The sequence below is a fragment of the Odocoileus virginianus genome, chromosome 29, assembly GCF_023699985.2.
Source record: "Odocoileus virginianus isolate 20LAN1187 ecotype Illinois chromosome 29, Ovbor_1.2, whole genome shotgun sequence".
NCBI classification, from domain to species: Eukaryota; Metazoa; Chordata; class Mammalia; order Artiodactyla; family Cervidae; genus Odocoileus; species Odocoileus virginianus.
The window spans coordinates 7,699,153-7,719,081 of record NC_069702.1 but is presented as its reverse complement, the minus strand read 5'-3'; the positions used below and the strand labels follow the sequence as shown (position 1 = coordinate 7,719,081).

General features: G+C 39.6%; 1 long non-coding RNA gene across 1 annotated transcript; it reads left to right on the top strand.

The window, feature by feature from the left end:
• The first annotated feature begins 10,781 nt into the window (after nt 1–10,781).
• LOC110144681 (uncharacterized) lies at nt 10,782–15,195 on the top strand. The gene is made up of 3 exons (XR_002315943.2): nt 10,782–10,862; nt 13,733–13,864; nt 15,053–15,195. It is a non-coding gene; the product is annotated as an uncharacterized lncRNA (long non-coding RNA).
• Nucleotides 15,196–19,929: the final 4,734 nt, after the last annotated feature.

The following is a 19,929-nucleotide window of genomic DNA, read 5'->3' as shown; positions in this document are numbered from 1 at the left end:
ATGAACACAAAGTCCAAGATCACGTGTGGTGCATTATAAGCCTTTAATACACTGTTCATGCAGCACAGTCAAACTAAACCCAGAAAAAATACAAGTCCTGTGCTATTTTAATGGCTCCATATTGTTATCTGACAACATGAACAAATAGATGTACTAAAGGATGTGATTGATGAAGTCAGTTTGACTTTCAAATAAACCTCATTTTTACTTAGCTCTCACTCTGCTGCTTCTTTTGGAAAATGAAAAAAGAGCCACATTTCCCCCAAATAACATGCTGATTCCTTTGACTTTTGGCTGCTCTATTTTTCCTTTGGAAGGCAGACCACAATAGGGTGCATGTTATGGGCAGATGACATTTCTTTTTGTAATTTAGATGAAAGGACTATGAAATATTGGTATTTGGTTGAGCATACTGGACTGTTCCAAACAAAGACTTTTGATCCTGAGTGTAGACCTGCCAGGACTCTATATTTCAGATTGATGGATGATCTTTCCAGCATCGTATTTTCATTATTTTCTACTTTCCCGTTCTATGTGTCAAACCACCATTAAATCACAGACACTAAACGCTGAATAAAATAAAACATCTATGAATTAGAAATGAGCTCTTTCATTTCCTTAATTCAGCTCTCTCATCCCATGATACATTTTACATCATTCTTCTGGTTTTCCCAGTCTCCCAGTATATCCTTCTTTTTGAACTTTCGTTTCCTCACATTTTAACAAAGTCAGTGTAAGGGAACAAAAAGGCTTTGAGCTGAGTGTCAAAGGACCTGACCATAGTCTCAGATTTGCTTCAGCTTGTGTTGTGCCTTGAGAATCTCTTTTCTCATCTTTCAATAAGAAAAATGTACTACATGGCCTTTAAGTCATTGAAACTCTATGATATCTGATTTTTATCTAGAGCTCTGCCCCTTGATATTCTATTTTGAAAAAATAGATCCTTTCTCCACCTTTTAAAAAGAAATTCATGTTGACTAGTATTTTAATTATGTCTCCTTTTGTCTATTTTCTACTGAGGGCTGCTTTGAAAATTAATAAAATAATCTGCAATAAATATTCTAGCATAATTTCATAATTTACCTTCTTTTCTAGTTCTAGTTAAGTTCTGCCTTCTCTACTTCCTCTAGATCATACTTGTTTTTATTCTTTTATTCTAAAGTCCTCTTTGATTCTCCCAATATTTCACAACCTCAAACTTAATTCATTAGCAAATTCTTTTATAAGTTTATTCAAGTACATAGCTACCATGGGCCAAGACTGGATTATTTTGCTGTTTTGGGGTGCTAAATAAATAAAATTCCTATTCTCTGCCTGAGCTTGAAATTAGTTGAGAAGTAGATTAAAGAAGATGAGATGAAGACAAGTATAGCCCATTGAAGCTGTTGGAAGATGCTGCATTTAGTCCGTTCCAAATTCCCAAAGCAGGAGAGTGGTATTTCTCCCAATTATTCTCCCAAATGTCTCAGTTAGCCGGGTCTCATCCCTGTTCCCTACAAAATATGCATGGGAATAGAAAAGCGAATGGGCAAGAGAGAGGCCAGAGTGTTACTGATGGAGGTTCTGCCTCAGAGCAACGTGAGTGTGGGGATTCTAGTGTCTACCAACACAAGGGACTAGGGACTTCGCAGTAAGTCACCCATGAGCATCACTTTTGTGGAAGTTATAGTTTGCATAAAGAATATAGAGTCTGAAACATAGTCAGAAACATGTTAAGTGTGTGATGCAGAAATATGCTAAGGAATGTAAGACAGGGAAGCTTACCTCCCCCCAGGGAGTCAAAGAAAGTTTCTCTTAGGAACTGACGCATGAACAGAAGCCAAGAAGCTCACTGATGGGATGAGAAGAGGCTCCAGACAATGGAACATGCACAAGAAAACTTGAGGCACCTTTGGAGAACTGGAATGAAAACGGGGTCTGGACCAAAAGTGTGAATAGCACTAGATGAGAAGGAAGGGAAGGGCTGAGCCCCAGTTATGCAAGCTAGAGTTAGACTGTATCCCAAAGGACAGCAAGGAGACTCAGAGATTTTGAGCATCTGTAGAAATCCAAGGAAAGATGTCCAGTGGTCATTTGGGTGATCTGGATATCTGACGAGAGGACCACTCAGAAAAGAAGCACAATTGTCTAGGGGATAAGTGTTGAAAGACTAGAAGCGTCTTTGCATGATCCCCAAGAAACTCCAACATTTAATGATTGGGCAAATAAAGCTAGAGAGTTAAGACCAAAATGAGGAAAAAACGGAGTGGAGATGGAAGACACCACTGCTGTCTAGTTCTACCAAAGAGGTTAAGCAGGATGAGGACTGAAGCAAGCCCACAAACCCACTTTCTGCCTACAACGCAGAAGAGAGAGATAATATTACTTTTTTTTTCCCTCCTTTTTTCCTATATTCTGTGTCTTCATTGCTCATTTGTTGATTCATCCTAAAATATTTTGGGTGGAAATATTTTTCTAGAAACACTCTTAAAGGCAGTTCAGCACTGGCTCCTTCACGTTGATTGCTCCACTGAAACTCTTTCCGCTAATGTTGGCAGAAATATTTCTTAAGGGAAGTTATGAGTTAATAGTGGAAATGTCAAATATTTTCAGTTTTCTGGTTTTTTAATTTTTTTTTTGTAAAGTAGAAGAAAGTGCTGTCTACTAACAGTGAAGGGAGAAGAAGAGGGGTTTGATCTCACAACAGTGAAAGGGCAGAATAACTAGAAATACATATTTAAATACTTTGGGACAATTTTTTTTTTGGTTTTACCTCCATGTGGCCATTTCTTTTGAATATTGAAATATGTGGATGCCTCAATTAAATAAAAATGAAAATGGTTCTAGCAAAGAAAACTTCATCAGAGTCAGATTTATATATTAACGAGGTTTTCTTCTCCTCATCTTTTCTTGTTTTTTCATTTCCTCTTTCTCTCCCTTCTCTCTTTTCTTGTACTTTCTTCTGTCTTTGTTTGTCCTGCCTTCTCTTCTCCCACACTCCTTCATCATCTTTCCTCATTTTTTTCCCCTACCTTCATAGCTGGTGGATTATGAGGCATTACCAGGGAAGTAAGCTGCAGCTGGATAGACCTAATATTAAGGAACTTTTTATTAGCCTCTCTGCTGGGGCTCAAAACACTTGCCCTTCAAGAATGCACCTACTGGAACTCTTGCAGCACCATTTTCTCCAGGTCATTGCCATCTCCCTGGTGTCCACTGTCTCTATTATCTTCTTTGACACTGTTCATTTGGGGAGTTGGGCTCATTCCTATCATTACATCATTTCTCTTTTGATCCTCTTTCTTCTTCCAGGTTTCTCTCTTAATATTCCTTTGGGGTTTTATGATGCTATCTTTCCCCCACTACAATCTCCTCCAACGTAAAACCCAGAATCATTCTAACTCTTGCCTTTTTACAAATGTCTGATCTGCCCCAACAACATATAATACAATAGAGGGACAGAGACCAAAAGGACAGGAACCTTGACCTCAGTGAGGACACCATATGAGTGTGAGCAGGGGAGGGAGGTAGGCGGAGGGGACCATGCAGAATCCTATAAATGCAGAAATGGGCAAACTCACAAAATAACAGGATAGTGCAAAAGGAAGAAGCTATTAGAACTGCTTTTAAATATCAAAGAAGAGTTCACCGGACAGAAAGTCCTTTATTTAGATGAATAAGTGTAGAAATGGAAGGAAGAGATCTCAGATAGTGTCTAGCATCGGCAAAGGCACAAAGACACATCATTTAATGATATGTTTGAGGGGAAATTTAAGTTTTCGAGTAAAGCTGAAGCAAACAGGTGATGATTGGGGGGAGAGATGTTGGAGAGCATAATGCGAGGTTGGTAAAAGTGGTTCCCAAGACTGCTATGTGATGCTAAGACATTTGGATAGCCTGGGAAATCTCAAGTTCACATTTTTAAGGGAGGATGTCAACATGAAAAAAAAAAGTAAGACCAAGGCATCTGATCCCATCACTTCAAGGTGAATAGAAGGGGAAAAAGTGGAAGCAGGGACAATTTTTCTTTTTCTGGTCTCCAAAATTATTCCAGACAGTGACTGGAGCTGTGAAATTAAAAGATGCTTGCTTCTTGGAAAGAAAGTTATGACAAACCTAGACAGCATATTAAAACCAGAGACATCAGTCTGTCTGACAAAGGTCTGTATAGTCAAAGCTTTGTTTTTTTCCCAGTAGTCATGCACAGATAAGAGTTGGGCCATAAGGAAAACTGAACACTAAAGAGTAGATGCTTTTGAAGTGCGGTGCTGGAGGACTCTTGAGAGTCACTTAGACTGCAAAAAGATGAAACTGGTCAATCCTAAAGGAAATCAACTCTGAACATTCATTGGAAGGACTGATGCTGAAGCTGAAGCTCCAATACTTTGGCCACCTGATGTGAAGAGCTGACTCATTGGAAAAGACCCTGTTGCTGGGGGAAAACTAAGGGCAAGAGGAAAAGGGGGAAGCAGAGAAAGAGATGGTTAGAAAGCATCATTGACTCAATGGACGTGAATTTATGCAAACTTGGGGAGCTAGTGAAGGACAGAGAGCCTGGTTCGCTTCAGTCCACGGGATCGCAAAGAGTCAGACAGGATTTAGTGACTGAACAACAGTAACAGCAACAAAATAGAAGACACATAAGTGTCAAAATGGAAGACACATCACATAAGGAGATGCTAGTCACTCTCTTAACCTCACTGGGTGATCTTAGATGAGCAAATAAGTGTGATACAGAGAACGGAATAGAAAACCTGTTCTAAAACAAGATGGACACCTTTAAAGGATTTGCCTTTCCACATTAAAGATCCATGACAAATACCTGCAACCTATATTAATTCATAGAATTTATATTTTCTATTTGAAAGAAGATCAGTTCAGTTCAGTTCAGTCACTCAGTCATGTCCAACTCTTTGTGACCCCATGGACGGCAGCATGCCAGGCCTCTCTGTCTGGAGATGGGGGTTTGTAATAAGAAACAAGCTTTACATGGCAAGTCATAATCACACAGTAGAATATTTATGTGTGTGTGTCTGCTAAGTAGCTTCAGTCATGTTCGAATCTTTGCCACCTATGAACTATAGCCCGCCAGGCTCCTCTGTCCGTGGATTCTCCAGGCAAGAACACTGGAGTGGATTTCCAAGTCCTCCTCCAGGGAAGCTTTCTGACCAGCAATCGAACCCACATGTCATGTGTCCCACAATGACAGGCAGATTCTTTAACACCAGTGCCAATTGGGAAGCCCCAATCAGCTATACATATACCTCAGTTCAGTCACTCAGTCGTGTCCAACTCTGTGCGACTCCATGGACCGCAGCACGCCAGGCTTCCCTGTCCATCACCAACTCCCAGAGCTTGGTCAAACTCACGTCCATCACGTTAGTGATGTCATCCAACCATCTCATCCTCTGTCATTCCCTTCTCCTCCCACCTTCAATCTTTCCCAGTAGGAGGGTCTTTTCCAATAAATCAGTTCTTTGCATCAGGAGGCCAAAGTATTGGAGATTCAGCTTCAGCATCAGTCCTTCCGATGAATATTCAGGACTGATTTCCTTTATGATGGACTGGTTGTATGTCCTTGTAGTCCAAGTTACTCTCAAGAGTCTTCTCCAACACCACAGTTCGAAAGCATCAAAAAGTATCAAAAGTATTAAAAGAATGTTGATAATTACACAAATAACTAAATGATAAGAACTGTGTTTCCTGGAATTTTCACAGAAGTTTGGTTAACTGATTGAATTTAATGAATCATTTACTATACAATAGTTAGATAGTTTGCACCTTTTGTTTTTTCTTCCTCAGTAACTGAAAAGCCAGATCTGAGTAGAATGAAGAGTTGAGCAGAGAAAATTCCTGAGTCTCTCTTTCTCCAGCTTTTGCAAGTCCTCAATCTATATTTCAGCTTGCCTCAGGAGAAATCATAAGCCTTCCAAACAGAGGCAAATTCCATTTCTCTGTACATATCTGATAAAAGAAATTTGGAATTTCCTAGGCCTTGAATTGCTTTAAATCTCAAATTGAGTCACATATCAAGAACTAATGCCTTACTTCCTTTGACCATCCTGTTCTTGTTTTTCTTACATGATTTTAGATCTAAGACTTGAGAAACAAAGATACTGTCAAGTTTATAGAAGATCACACATCACCTAGTTTTAAAAGAACAACTTTTAATTGGCTTTTGATTCCACAAAAATAGCTTTGGTTTGGCAATTCCTCTAAGTAATGTTAGACGCCTTAGTTCAACTCACTGAGTTTGTGAGAAAAGAAACAGAAAGCATCATGAGTTTTGAGAATGAGCACTGGCTCATGCAACAGGAGAAGTGGGTTCTGCTCTTAGCCTTGTCTTATCTATGTGACTTGATAAACTATTTTTTATTTCTGGACCTCAGTTGCCTTATATATAAGATGAATGTTTGCTTTAAATATTCTTTATGACCTTTACTACGCTGCCATCCTGTGACTCTAAGGATATATATGTATAGATTAAGTCTGCTACATATGAATGAGATTTGTTTCAAGAGCCTAGTTTGTAAGTTCAACAAAGTTAGCCTAGGCACCCAAATAACATAGTTAGCTATTGAGTCCTGTACTGTAATGGGTGGTTTATATATATATAATTTTTTTACACAAATAATGTGTATAAAACAAACAAGTACAAAAATAAACAAAAGCTTTTTAATCTTACAGTACAGTACCTTGAAAAATACAATAGTACAGTACAAGAGCTGGCATACAGGGCCTGGTATCAAGTGAACAGGCAAGAAGAGTTACTGACTGGAGGTGGGAGGTGGTAGAGCTGAAGGGTCAGCAATAGGAGACAGAGGGTGAGCTGCAATCTCACTCACGCCTAACATTGATAGAACACATGTTCACATCTTTGTAAGTTTACAACTTGAAGGTTCATATGTAAGGGACTTATTGTACTTCTCTAGGCCAATGCCTGGCCTATGCGCCCACATTTTAAGTGCTGACAGCTGACTTTTCTTTTTGTAAAGCAAGTGCCTGACTTAAGTTTTAATTGTCAAGTCGGATTCTTCAAAGAGAGCCATCTAGAATAAGCACACCACCAGCCACTCTTTGCGTCTGCAGTTTCTTTGCTTCAGAGGTCTTGTTGGCTTCAAGAGCTGATCATTTGGGCTCCAATTTTTCTTTCCTTCATCTTTAAACTCCAGCTCTTATGTTTTAAGTTCACCAATAGAGTAAGCCTCCAAAACTCTACATCCTCACCCTCGACCTCAATAGAAGCAGAATCCTAGGCCCATATGTGTGCGCGCACTCTCTGTCTCTCCATGTGATCTGTGTAGACTCAGGTGTGCTATGTAATTTCAAGGTTCTATAAGCAATAAACCCTTATTTTCCCAAAACATCCTAATGGTTATTGCTGAAGGATGTCTTACAGTCATGATAAGAACCACAGGGGCTGGTCCAGGCCCAGCATTGATTACTGATAGCCTGAGACCAGCACAGCTCCATGGTAGTGTTATAGGTGGTTGTTGTTTAGTCACTAAGTTGTTTCTGACTCTTTGGGACCCCTTGGACTGTATAATACTAATTAATTATTATAACTCCAGTTTTTGCATTAATATTATATTATTGTGTCTCTTTTACAAATGAGAAAAAAAGGAGGCTTAATAAGGTTGAGTAGTTGTCCAGGGTCACAAATGTAGTCGGTGGCAATGCATGCATGCTCAGTTATGTCCAATTCTTTGCAACCCCATGGACTATAGCCCACTAGGCTTTTCTGTCCATGAGATTATCCCAGCAAGAATACTGGAGTAGGTAGACATTTCCTCCTTCAGAGGATCTTCCTGACCCAGGGACCACACCTATGTGTCCTGCCTTGCAAGTGAATTCTTTACCACTGAATTACCTGGGAATCCCAGTAAGTAGCAATAGTCTGTTTATAGGAAGTTTTAATGAAACAAGTGGATATTTTTGTTTAAATAACCATTACCGACTTACCACAAAGTCTGTTAGGAAGATGCCACAGAAACAGAATAATTTATTACCAAAGATCAAGTCAAGCAGATATCAGTTAGCTCGCCATCATTTATTAAGAGAAAACAGGCTTGCTCAGATGTCATTCTTTTTTTTCCCTGAAAGTCTAATACAATTCCCAGGATTCTGGCAAGTCCCAGAGTCTTTTGCTCATCGCTCATCGTCATCTCTTAACTGGTGTGTGTGTTGTTGCCTCAGTCGTGTCCAGCTCTTTGCGATCCCATGGACTGTAACCTGCCAAACTCCTCTGTCCATGAGATTCTCCAGGCGAGAATATTGAAGTGGGTTGCCATGTCCTCCTCCAGGGGATCATCCCGATCCAGAGATTGAACCTGCATCTCTTAAGCCTCCTGCATTGACAGGTGGGTTCTTTACCACTAGCACCACCTGCTGAAACTCCCTCAACTGGTACCCTATTCTTTTTAATCTCCTAGAAATTACTTTTGGCATAGAGAAAGCTGTACTTATTTAATGTACATAATCTGATGTATTTGAAGACAGATATACACCCCTGAAATCATCACCACACTCTGTGCCATAAACATATCCAATACCTTCAAATATTTTCTCCCATCTTCTTCATTTAATATTTTTTGTGTTAATTAATTTATTTATTTTAATTGTAGGCTAATTACTTTACAATATTGTAGTGGTTTTTGCCATACGTTGACATGAATCAGCCATGGGTGTACATGTGTCCCCCATCCTGAACCCCCCTCCCACCTCCCTCCCCGCCCCATCCCCCAGGGTCATCCCAGAGCACCAGCCCCAAGCGCCCTGTCTCATGCATTGAACCTGGACTGGTGACCTGTTTCACATATGATAATATACATGTTTCAATGCTAGTCTCTCAAATCATCCCACCCTAGCCTTCTCCCACAGAGTCCAACAGTCTGTTCTTTATATCTGTGTCTCTTCTCTGTCTCTCATATAGGGTCATTACTATCTTTCTAAATTCCATATATATGTGTTAATATACTGTATTGGTATTTTTCTTTCTGACTTACATCACTCTATATAATAGGCTCCAGTTTCTTCCACCTCATTAGAACTGATTCAAATGCATAGGATAAAAGCACACCATTAGAGTTACACTCTCAGCAAAATTGTATGTGTACAATGAAGCACTGTTAACTATAGGCCCTGTGTTTACAGACCTCTAGGTCTTATTTATCTTGCTTAACTGAATCTGTGTACCCTCTGATCAACAGCATACATGTGTATTATTTCCCGTGGCTGTTTTCTTTCTTTGTCCGAGTTAGCCTCAGTCATGGAACACTGCTTCTTTGCTTAGATTTTCCCAAAGTACCATTTACAGAAGGCATTCGTGTGGAGGAGAATTTTACAGGAGATTTGAGTTCAACGGCAGACATGAGCAGCAGTGCAAGAGGAAGGCAGAACCCACAACTGAATGTCAAGGATAAAAGCTCGTTCATTCACACCTGCCCCGGTATTTCTCACTTCTTTATCCCTTCCTTCCTTCCCTCCCTCCCTCTCTCCTTTCTTTCTTGTTTTCTTGCTTTCTTTCCTTCCCCTGGCTTCAGAGTTTCCCCTTCATTTCTCTCTCCACCTTCCTTCTCTTACACTCAAGAATTCCTCTGCAGCTCTGATGCAAGGTATTTTATTGACCTCTGTATTTCACTCTGGCACATTTTGATTTGTCCCCAAACATTCCAATTAAGGTGAGCTCTAATATAAGAGAGTCTGTTCCCCCTGAGTGGAATCCAATCAACCTCAACTACTGTGGGTTTGCTCCTTCTTACCTCTCTTTTCACTGTCTTCACCTTCTTCCTTCCTCTTTTACCATGCTTTAAGTAGATATAAATGTATGAAGATGTATATTTCTTGGGGGAAAAAATCAATACTGTCCTTTGATAACTGCCTTGAGATTGTGTTTCTTTTTTTTCCCTACCCTTCGATCCATCAAGTTGAGCTTTGATGTCCGTGGCTGAATCTAAGACCTCATCATTCATCAAGTCAGTATGAAAATAGGCTTAAAAAAGTCATACAACTGCCTTGTGAACTGCAGTTCTGTCAAGCCAATGTGGCTCACCTGTCAGGCTTAATATGGCAGGCTGAGACAGGTTTGTCCTTTGATTTCATGCTGCCCAGGTAAGGATGGCAGTGACATTATATTTTCAGTTTGTAAGTGTATTATGAGGAAATATCAGCTTTCACCCAACTCACCTACTTGTGTCTTTTACCTTTCCTGCTTTCTAGTCGTCCCTACCTTCTGGCACCAAATAAGTCCTCCTTGGGCACAACTATGATTTTTCAACTTCTGAACTCATGAATCTTCCATAACTCACCCACTAAACATGGAGCCAGAGGACTTGGCATTGTATCTTGGCTTCTCATCCAGGATCCTGTGACTTTGGGTAAATCACTCTCATCACTGAATTTTTATGTCCATATATTTAAAATGAAAGTGCAAGTGTCAGTTGCTCAGTTGTGTCCAATGCTTTGCAGCCCCATGGACTGTATCTTGCCAGACTTCTCTGTCCATGAAATTCTCCAGGTAAGAATGCCGTGGGTATCCAGGCAAGGGAGTGGGTAGTCATTCCCTTCTCCAGGGGATCTTCCTGACCCAGGGATCAAATCTGGGTCTCCTGCATTCCAGGCAGATTCTTTACTGTCTGAGACACAAGGAAAGGATGAATTGGCAATACTGACTCGATGGACATGAGCAAATTCCAGGAGATAGTGAAGGACAGGGAAGCCTGGCTTGCTGCAGTCCATGATGTCACAAAGACTCATCCATGACTTAGTGACTTAATAAAAATAGTTTCTAGAATGGGCACATTCTCAGACTGTCAGAGGTTTATTGTGAAGATCCACTTTTGAAATGTGTTCAAGAGCTCATAAATGCAAACAAATTATGCAATGTAAGTTGTAATTCTCATAGGATGAAACAACCCTCTGAGTCTGCTGTTTGAAAATTCAATGTATCTACTCATATCTTCAACTTTCTATCCTCTTACATTCAAAGGAAAAAGTTTGAGCAGAGGACAGAGCACTGGAAAGTACACTTTATAGTGTAATTTACAATGATCTATTACAGTGGGTCCTGTGTGTCATGAGCTATATGACCTTGGAAGAGACAGCCAGTGTTACTAAGTATACATCTCAACACCAATAAAGTGCTTACTTCTATAAACATATCTACATTCCAGTATTATCTGTAAAGTTATATAAAATAATGGTAAAGAATAAAAGTCTATCAGACAAAAACCAAATTTATATTCCCTTAGAGGGTCCCACTGTGCCTAACAAATTCTTAGATACATAGTAACTTCTCAAACTCTGTAAATTGAATGCAAGAATTCACTCTTTTGCCACAGCACTGTTCTCAGTTTCAGCAGATAGTCTCAATCTCCTAACACTAAAAACATTTATGACATTTTCTACACTTCCTTCTCCTTCTTCATATACTGTCAGTCATCAAGTCCAGTTGATTCTACTGACTCAGTATTTTTGAAATCCCCCTGCTCTTTACTGCTACCTCTTTTTATTAGATCTTCAAAACTTTTTTTCTGATTTTATTGAAGTGACCATTTTCAAACAGAAATCTGATATGACTTTTTCCTACTTTGGGTGTACTGTACTGTTGCATGAGTTTGGAACCAAACTGTCTGAGATAGACTCTGCCACTTTTTATCTCTGTGGCCTCAGTGGAATTATCTGTGTTCATCGATTTCTTTCTGTGGTGACTGTGAGTGTGTGCCTTTCAAATCTCCAGTTGCATGGGGCCTCAGATGGACTGATGGTCCCGGGTGTTGCGCTCTGAAATACAGGAGCACATTCACACTGAGGCCACGCTTCACACAGGCTCCACTGAGAAGTGACCGAAAACAGAAGGGCTACTGAAGCAAACACATTCCTGGGGTACACAGCATCCCTCTGAAAGTGCTTTCTGGCCTGAAAACATCCCATTGGCTTTGTGGAACATCCTCAGATTCACTACAGTTTTAAACTCTTTCACTCCTTCTTTTTCTTCTTCACAAAGGCTAGACCTGCACTGTGGTCTGCACAGCTCCCCCTACCGTCACTGATCCTTTTCCATTTTTCCTGTAATGAACTTCTTACATATTGAATTCTGTCTTGATATTTTTTGCTTCTTAGAGGATCTAGACTAATCCACTTCATCTGCAAAATAAATGTAACAGTAGTGTCTCCTTTATAGGAATATGATGTGTATCAAATATCATATGGATATAAAACATTATAAAATAGCTTGCTGCTATTATGGTCATTATTTTCCATTTACTCAACATAGCATACTGTATCATGTTTCAGTTATATATACACATACACACTCCTCTGCCAAAAAGAGAATCTGTTTTATTCCAGTCACGCAGAGTAACAACTTATCCATCAGGGTCAAGCTCTTAACTCATCATTTATGCCATGCCTTTTTTAACTCATCTTTTGGTTGTCACTGTTTCCCTGTAGCCCTGGGTATGTCACCCTCCTACTACTCACATTAGCACTAATCCCATTGTGTGGCCACTAATTAATGTGGCTACTTCTGGACCCTGAGGTTTTCAATGGTTTGTATTTTGTCATATCTACTTGTGTTGATAGTACTGTATGCGTTTTAGAGGCTAACATCGTAGGTTTTAAACAATACATTGATCAAATGGATGCCTGTATAAATGTATCACGTTGATTTGGTAGCAATATAAGGGATAAAAGAAGCCATGATATCACTCATACTGTGACATCTGGCTTCTTTTGTTTGACTAAAATCTGTTACACATGGAACTTCTTAAATTTTTCAGTATCAACCAAGTTAAACAGCTGTCCTTGGTTTTAGTGGAAAGGCACCTTAATAAAAAATAGACACTATTCTTCCATAAATCACTTTGTCCTTCTACAAGTTTCTTCAGGCTCTAACAAGCTATAATTCTAAGTCAAAGTCAGGCAAAAGCTACTGAAAACTCAACATTAGTCTTAGTTTCACAGTTTTATCTTGAGTCTTCAACAAGAAGTTTAATACAGGCTCGAGAGGATAAGGCTGGAGCGATGTAGCTCCTTCTCTTCCATCCCAATCTTTGCCCCATATTCCTGTCCAGTTGATTCTACTTTTACTTTGCATTTATACTCCAAATTATACCTTCTTATAGGAGAACTAGTAAATGAGTAATTGGAAGGAGGTGAGGTCAGAGAGATAACAATGAGCTAAATTGAGAACATTTTAATGACCCTGGATTGTACCCCAAGTGAGACAAAGAGACGTTGAAGGCCTTTTAAATATATTTTCAAGGTTTCCAGGTACACACCTAGAATCACAAACTTTTATGTTCCTCAGTAAAATGAACACGTGGATCTAGGAACCAGTGGTTAGAAGCAGGCATGGCACTTTAACCATCACTCCCAATGATCCACTTGGAGGATTTAAGCTTCCTTTTCCTGCAACTGTAGACTCTGCCATGGTGTGGATTCTAATTTGTAAAGTGGGAACATTACCACAAGCAGACAAAACAAGAGTTTTATGTTGAGCTATGGTTTGTGCCCAGGAGCTTCAGATATCTTGCATCCAGGGACAGCAGATAAGAGGACTATAGAGTCATGGAATTCTCTAGAACAGAATACTGGAGTGGGTAGCTTTTCCCTTCTCCAACAGAGATGGTAGCTGAAGGAAAATGGGATGCAGATTGGAGAAAGGAGGATGGAGATGAGTATAATTTGTGGCCCCAAGACTAATTACCTAGGCAAGAATTGTAGGTTTTCTCACTAACATCCCTCTTTTAAGTTCTCCCTCAGGAATCCAGGAGGAGTTACCCCTCCACCACCCAGTGGATATGAATGTACTTTGGGAAATGCTGATGCATCATACAGATCTTCCTTCAAAGAAGGACTTACTGCCTTAGCTCCTGGACTTACTGTAAGTACATGGCTTTCAGTGTCCGAAACTATGGTGGTGGTGGTTTAGTTGTGCCTAACTCTTGTGACCCCATGGACTGTAGCCTGCCAGGCTCCTCTGTCCATGGGATTCTCTAGGCAAGAATACTGGAGTGGGTTGCCATTTCCTTCTCCAGGGGTCCAAAACTATAGGTCTTGCCTTAGCAGGCCCATCTTTCTCAAAGGAATGCTTTTCCCAGGGAAGCCTAATTTAATGTCTGATTGAGATGGAAGAATAATGGTCCAGATATTTTGTTCCAACGTGGAGCAGTTCTAAGAGGATATTGTGTACCTAGAGTTTCCTGTGTGCTGAGTAGAGTTTATCAAGACCATATCTCAGCTGTATAGCTCCCTCTGCCTGATCCTGCTTCCCTTCCTCTATTTCTACAGATGTTGGTCACAAGGGCTTCTATAACAAATATTCTGCTTGATAAACTTTGTCTGAATCTGTTTATCAAGATGCACATCCTGTGACAGGTCAACAGGTGACTTCTATTTCATGAATGACCTTTTTTCTTTTCTGATAGCCACTTATTTGTATCAATATTCAAATTTTAGAGGCAAATGGGTGAATTGGGGCTGGAGATAGCTCAGTTGGCCCAGCCTAAATATCTAGAAAGTGTGAGATTCTCTGGGGCTAATTTTAGATGGGTGGAGAGAAAGAAAGATAGGCAAAAAAGAAGAGGTGAATCAGAAAATGGTATAAGGCTGGGACTACACGGGACAGGGCAAGTCACTGAAAAAATCCGGGTGGGGATGTGGTCAAAAGAATGATTTTTAGTAAGAATATCAGACAAATATTGTGTATTTACACAATTTACATTGTGTGGCTTATCTCAAATAAATTGTTCCTTCATCTTTGTGTTTGCATGCTGTCTCTTCAGTCGTGTCCTTCATCTTCAATATCCTGTAAAAGTCTGTCATATAAAGAAGCTTTACATGATAACTTTTGGGAAACTGAATCATGCCTGGATTCATTTGTATAGACCAGGGAGCAAGCTGATCCATTAATGTATCAAATTCATTGGAACTGGGAACTCAGAGTCATAGGGGACCTTGGTGACACAAACTCTAGGTGCTGGGACTGAATCACATGTAAATCTTAAGCAGTACTTTCGTTATATCTGTTCACTTGTTTATTTTATTCTCTGACTGTGCTTTCTTACAACAGCTCCCATCATGCAACATAATGGCATATTCATAATTAACACTTCTGAAATGTTTGTGGAATAAATGGAAATGGACATACATTAATATACTTGGTTGTGCAAGTATCTTTCTCCCTACTCAACTATGAACCTCGGTGAATCTGCGTCATTTATTTTCTTATTACCCAAAGTGCCTAAAACAATGCTTGGCTCACAGTCAATCAATTACTCATTGAGAAGAATTCCTGAAAGTTGACTGTCAACTCAAAGCGAGACTCTGATGCCAGCTATCAATTTACTGCCTCTCAGCTCTTCATCTACCCTTCATTGTCTACTCTATGATGATAGAGATGACTTCTGTGAATGTTCCCTCTTCGCTGCCTGGCACAATGCCCAGTTCTGTTAGTAGAGGGCACTGGGAAGGCACTGCAAGAGGAAGAGTTGCTTCTTGGCGCTGGTGGGCTCACTTATCAGGATCTCATTTTGCACGGATGTACCCAGCACCTGGTCCCTACAGCAGGCACCGCTCGGGGCCCGGCTCCTGTGGTGCATGCGGGCCAAGCCCACCCAGCGGCCAGCAGCTTCCGCCAGCAGCTGCTCTTCATCATATACCCTGATCAAGTGGGGTTTATCCCAGAAATGCAAGAACTCTTCAACATACATAAATCAACCAATGTGATAAGCCACATTAACAAACTGAAGAATAAAAACCATAACGATTATCTCAGGAGATGCAGAAAATGCTTTTGACAAAATTCAGCATCCATTTATGATAATAATAATAAAAAAAACACTTTATGGAAAGTGGGCATAGAGGAAACATACTTCAGTGTAGTAAAGGCCATATAACAAGTCCACAGGAAACACCATTCTCAATTGTGGAAAAACTGAAAGCATCTCCTACCTCTTAGATCAGGGATAAGACAAAGTGTCCATTCTCTCCACTTTCATTCAACGTGGTTTTGGAAGTCGCCATGGTAATCAGAGAAGGAAAATGAAATAAAAGGAACCTTGGGCAAGTTTATAGTTGAATGTCTCCAATGAGATACCTCTCTGTGAACCATCTTTCTCAGGACCTTCAAAGATGGCTTTTTAGCAAGTTTTAGAAGAGGAATTTTCAGAAATGTCCCCTGGCATGGCAGTACAGAGATATTTCTGTCATCTAGTGAGTCACTGGCATGCCCTCTCTGAGAAAGTCTGGATCTCAGGCCTGAGAGTCTTCTGTCTCAGTCCTAGGGATACTAGTTGGTCTTTATACTTGAAACTCCTGTATTCTTTAGCATTCACTCTACTTATTGTTGGGTTTCCCAGCTGTTACTAGTGGTAAAAACTGCAATTCAGTCCTGACTGCAATTCAGGAGCTGCAGGAACTGTGGGTTTGATCCCTGGGTCAGGAAGATTGCCTGGAGGAGGAACTGGCAACCCACTCCAGTATTTTTGCTGGAAAATCCCATGGAGAGAGGAGTCTGGCAGACTACAGTCCATAGGGTCGCACAGAGTTGGACACAACTGACTTAGCACACGCGCAAGCTCCTTATTGTCAGTATGTAATTATTTCAAACCCCTTTTATAGTGAGATTCTTTATATTAAATTTAACCTTTTACCCTAAGACTCTGTGAGATTTCTGTCTCCTGATTAGATACTGACTATATAGTAACAAACTCAGGACAACTCTGAATGGAAAATTCAATTTTCCACATATTTATAAATTTCAGATATCTTTCACAGGGTCCACAGAATTCAGCAAACTTAAAATCTAGAGGAAATTCAGATTAATGCACTGTTCTCTAAAGTAGTAATAGTATTCATAGATCAATTATACATAAATATAGGCATGTATGTCAAATGAAATAAAATATGTGAATACTAGGTACAAAGAAATAGATTTTGGTTTTGGCTTTCACTATGAGACTTTCTTAGAACCTATATCATGTCAACGTGAAATGTGAACTTCTGAGAGGTGGATGCAGTACCAACAGTTTCCAAAGTCTGTTTAGCCACATTCTCTGACCTTAGCATCTTACCGAACATGTGGTTCTCAGATGTGTGCTGAAGAGCTGCCTGTAGGATTGTCTGGTAGGTGGTTCACATATCAGTCTCAGCACCACTTGAGAAATAGTTGGAAATGCAAATTCTAGGGCCCAGCCCATCTTTTTGAATCAGAAGCTCTGAGTGTGAAGTCTAACAATCTGTATTTTAAAAATGTCTCTAAGTGATTCTATCTACACCTGTAGGTATGCACTCAAGTTTGATGCATTGATTTAACTCACTACTATTCCTTTATGGTGAGGAATCTAAAAAAAAAAAAAAAATCAGATACTTCCTGGTTCAAGAAACTTGCAAAAAAAAAAATGTCTATGTTCAAACAAATTTCCATTTCTGGTTCTTTCTTCTATGTCCACCTTCAGTTGTGACTGTCTCTGAAACCTTCCCTTAATTATTACTCCCATTTTCTGTGTGTGCGAGATAGGAAAACAGAAAATGGGCTTGCATGTATTAAAAAGAACAAGCAAAGTGTGTAAGTATAAAATAGCATTTCAGAAACAGGAAACACTTTGCCCCTGAAGTGCTCAAACGCTAAAGCAATAACCATTTGCTAGAACACGGTATAGAGGAGTCAAACATCAAATGAAGTTGGGACCAGAGAGATGGTCTTTAAAGGCTACTCATTCATGTGATTTTTCAGTTTTATGATTTCATAGTATGATTTTTTAAATCTTATCGAATAATCCAAAATGTTCCTGTGGGAAGAGAAATGTTTTGAATTGAGATAGAATCCTACTGATCTCTGCCTCCCCCGGCTCTCTCTCCACAAAAACGTATGCTGGTCCAGATGCTTCTTCTCATTTTCCATTTAGGTGGCATTTTCAAATCTAGAAAACAATTTTGTAAACTCCCTGCCGTTTCTGTTTGCTTGGGCTCTGCAGAGGCCCAAATAATTTATGGAAAAACAGCACCTGTGTTTTCCCCGGGAATGGCTTTCACAACATTGATGAATTTCAAATGAAGGGCGTCTACCTCATTCAAGTTAAATGGAAAGAAAGTTCTCTTTACATTTCCAGACACTGATGGCAGAATATGCTCCAAAACTATTTTCTCATCCCATAGAAACACCAAACTGTATGTAAATATTTCTTTCCTTCAAGAGAAAGAAAGATGGTAGATCCAAACAGTTTTATCAGAGGAAGAAATTCTAGGGTTGATGTTTTTGAGGATTTATCCAACAAGATTGATTCACTGCTTCATAAAGGCAGGAAAATTTTCTGGTGTACTCATTTACCTATTAAATAAATATTAATATTAATTTATTCAGCCTCTTCTGTATCAGGAATCATAATAATAAATAAATATATTTTATTGGGGTTCACAGTGGACATTTAGTTCAAGAAGGAGGACTGAACTTAAGCTTATCTCTGCTTTCAACTTAAGTGGGGGCTCTGTGAACTATGGCCTATAGACAGACTATCTGTTTTTATAAATAAAGTTTTATCAAAGCCACAATCATTCATTTATATATTGCTTTCTATGGTTTAATATTCCTGCTTTTTTCTTTGTTTCATTTTGAGTAGTTTCTACTGCTATACTTTCCTGTTTGCTAATCTTTTCCTCTGAAAGGTTTACTCTGTCACTGATCCCATTCATTGATTTTTTCCCTCCTCCCATTTCACAGATAATCTTTTTCATCTCTAGAAACTATAATTTGACTTTTAAAAATATTTTCTGTGTCTCTATTTAACTGATTTAGCTTTCTTTTCTTTAATGTCCTTCTACTTTAAAAAAAGAAAAAAAATCGATATCACTCCTGGGTCAGTTTAGATTCGTTGGCCTTTATTTTTTCTCATTATGGGTCATAATATTTTGCTTCTTTGGCTTCCTGGTAATTTTTAACTTGGTACAGACATTGTGAATTTTATCTTACTGATGATGGGTATTTTTGAATTCTTTTAAATATTATTGGACTTTGTTCTGGGAAGCAATGGGATGCAATTAAATCATCTGAGGTCAGGAAGAGAAGATAACAGGGAAGAGGATGAGAAGAAAATAGTAGCGCACCTGCTACACAGAGGCAGGATTTACCTGCCTGAATGAAACAAACAATCAAACAAAGGACAAAACACATGAAATAATGGCTTTGAAGACACTGGGCATGAGGAAAGGAAAGACAGCCATCCCTGAAAGATGCAAAACAAGGTGAATCAGAAACACAATTGGAGATCTTGGAATAACAATGTGGTTGTTGGAAAAGAGCTTGGAGGCCATGCTTAGAAACTGGAGCACTCATGAGTCCAAGCTTTCCCACCTGGATGGACCAAAATATTGACGGACCCCTCTGGCCACAAGCAATTTGGTCTGTTTATCCCTGAGTGTTATACTGATAGTATTATTTTCTATGTATTATAGTATGGAGAAGCTAGGGAAGAATATGCTTAAGAGCTTAAGATCTAAAAGACAGCTTTTAAGACAAGTGAGAGAAACAACCCTGTTCGTATAAAGAGCATGCCTCAAATATATGTGTGTGTGTGTGTGTGTGTGTGTGTGTGCGCGCGCGAGCGCATGCTGTACTGTGCTTATTAGTCGTGTCCAATTCTTTGCAACCCTCTGGACTGTAGCCCAACAGGCTCCTCTGTCCATGGGATTCTCCAGGCAGGAATACTGGAGTGGGTTGCCATGCCCTCCTCCAGGGGGTCTGCCTGACCCAGGGACTGAACCCGGGTCTCCTGCAGTGCAGGTGATTTCTCTGCTGTCAGCCACCAGGGGACCCTATATAGATATTTTTGCGTATATGTATATGTATGTATACATTTGAAATTTACTTAAAGAGTAGATATTAAAAGTCCTCAGCATAACAAAAAAAAATTGTAGCTGTGTGTGATGATGGATGTTAATTAGAATTATTGT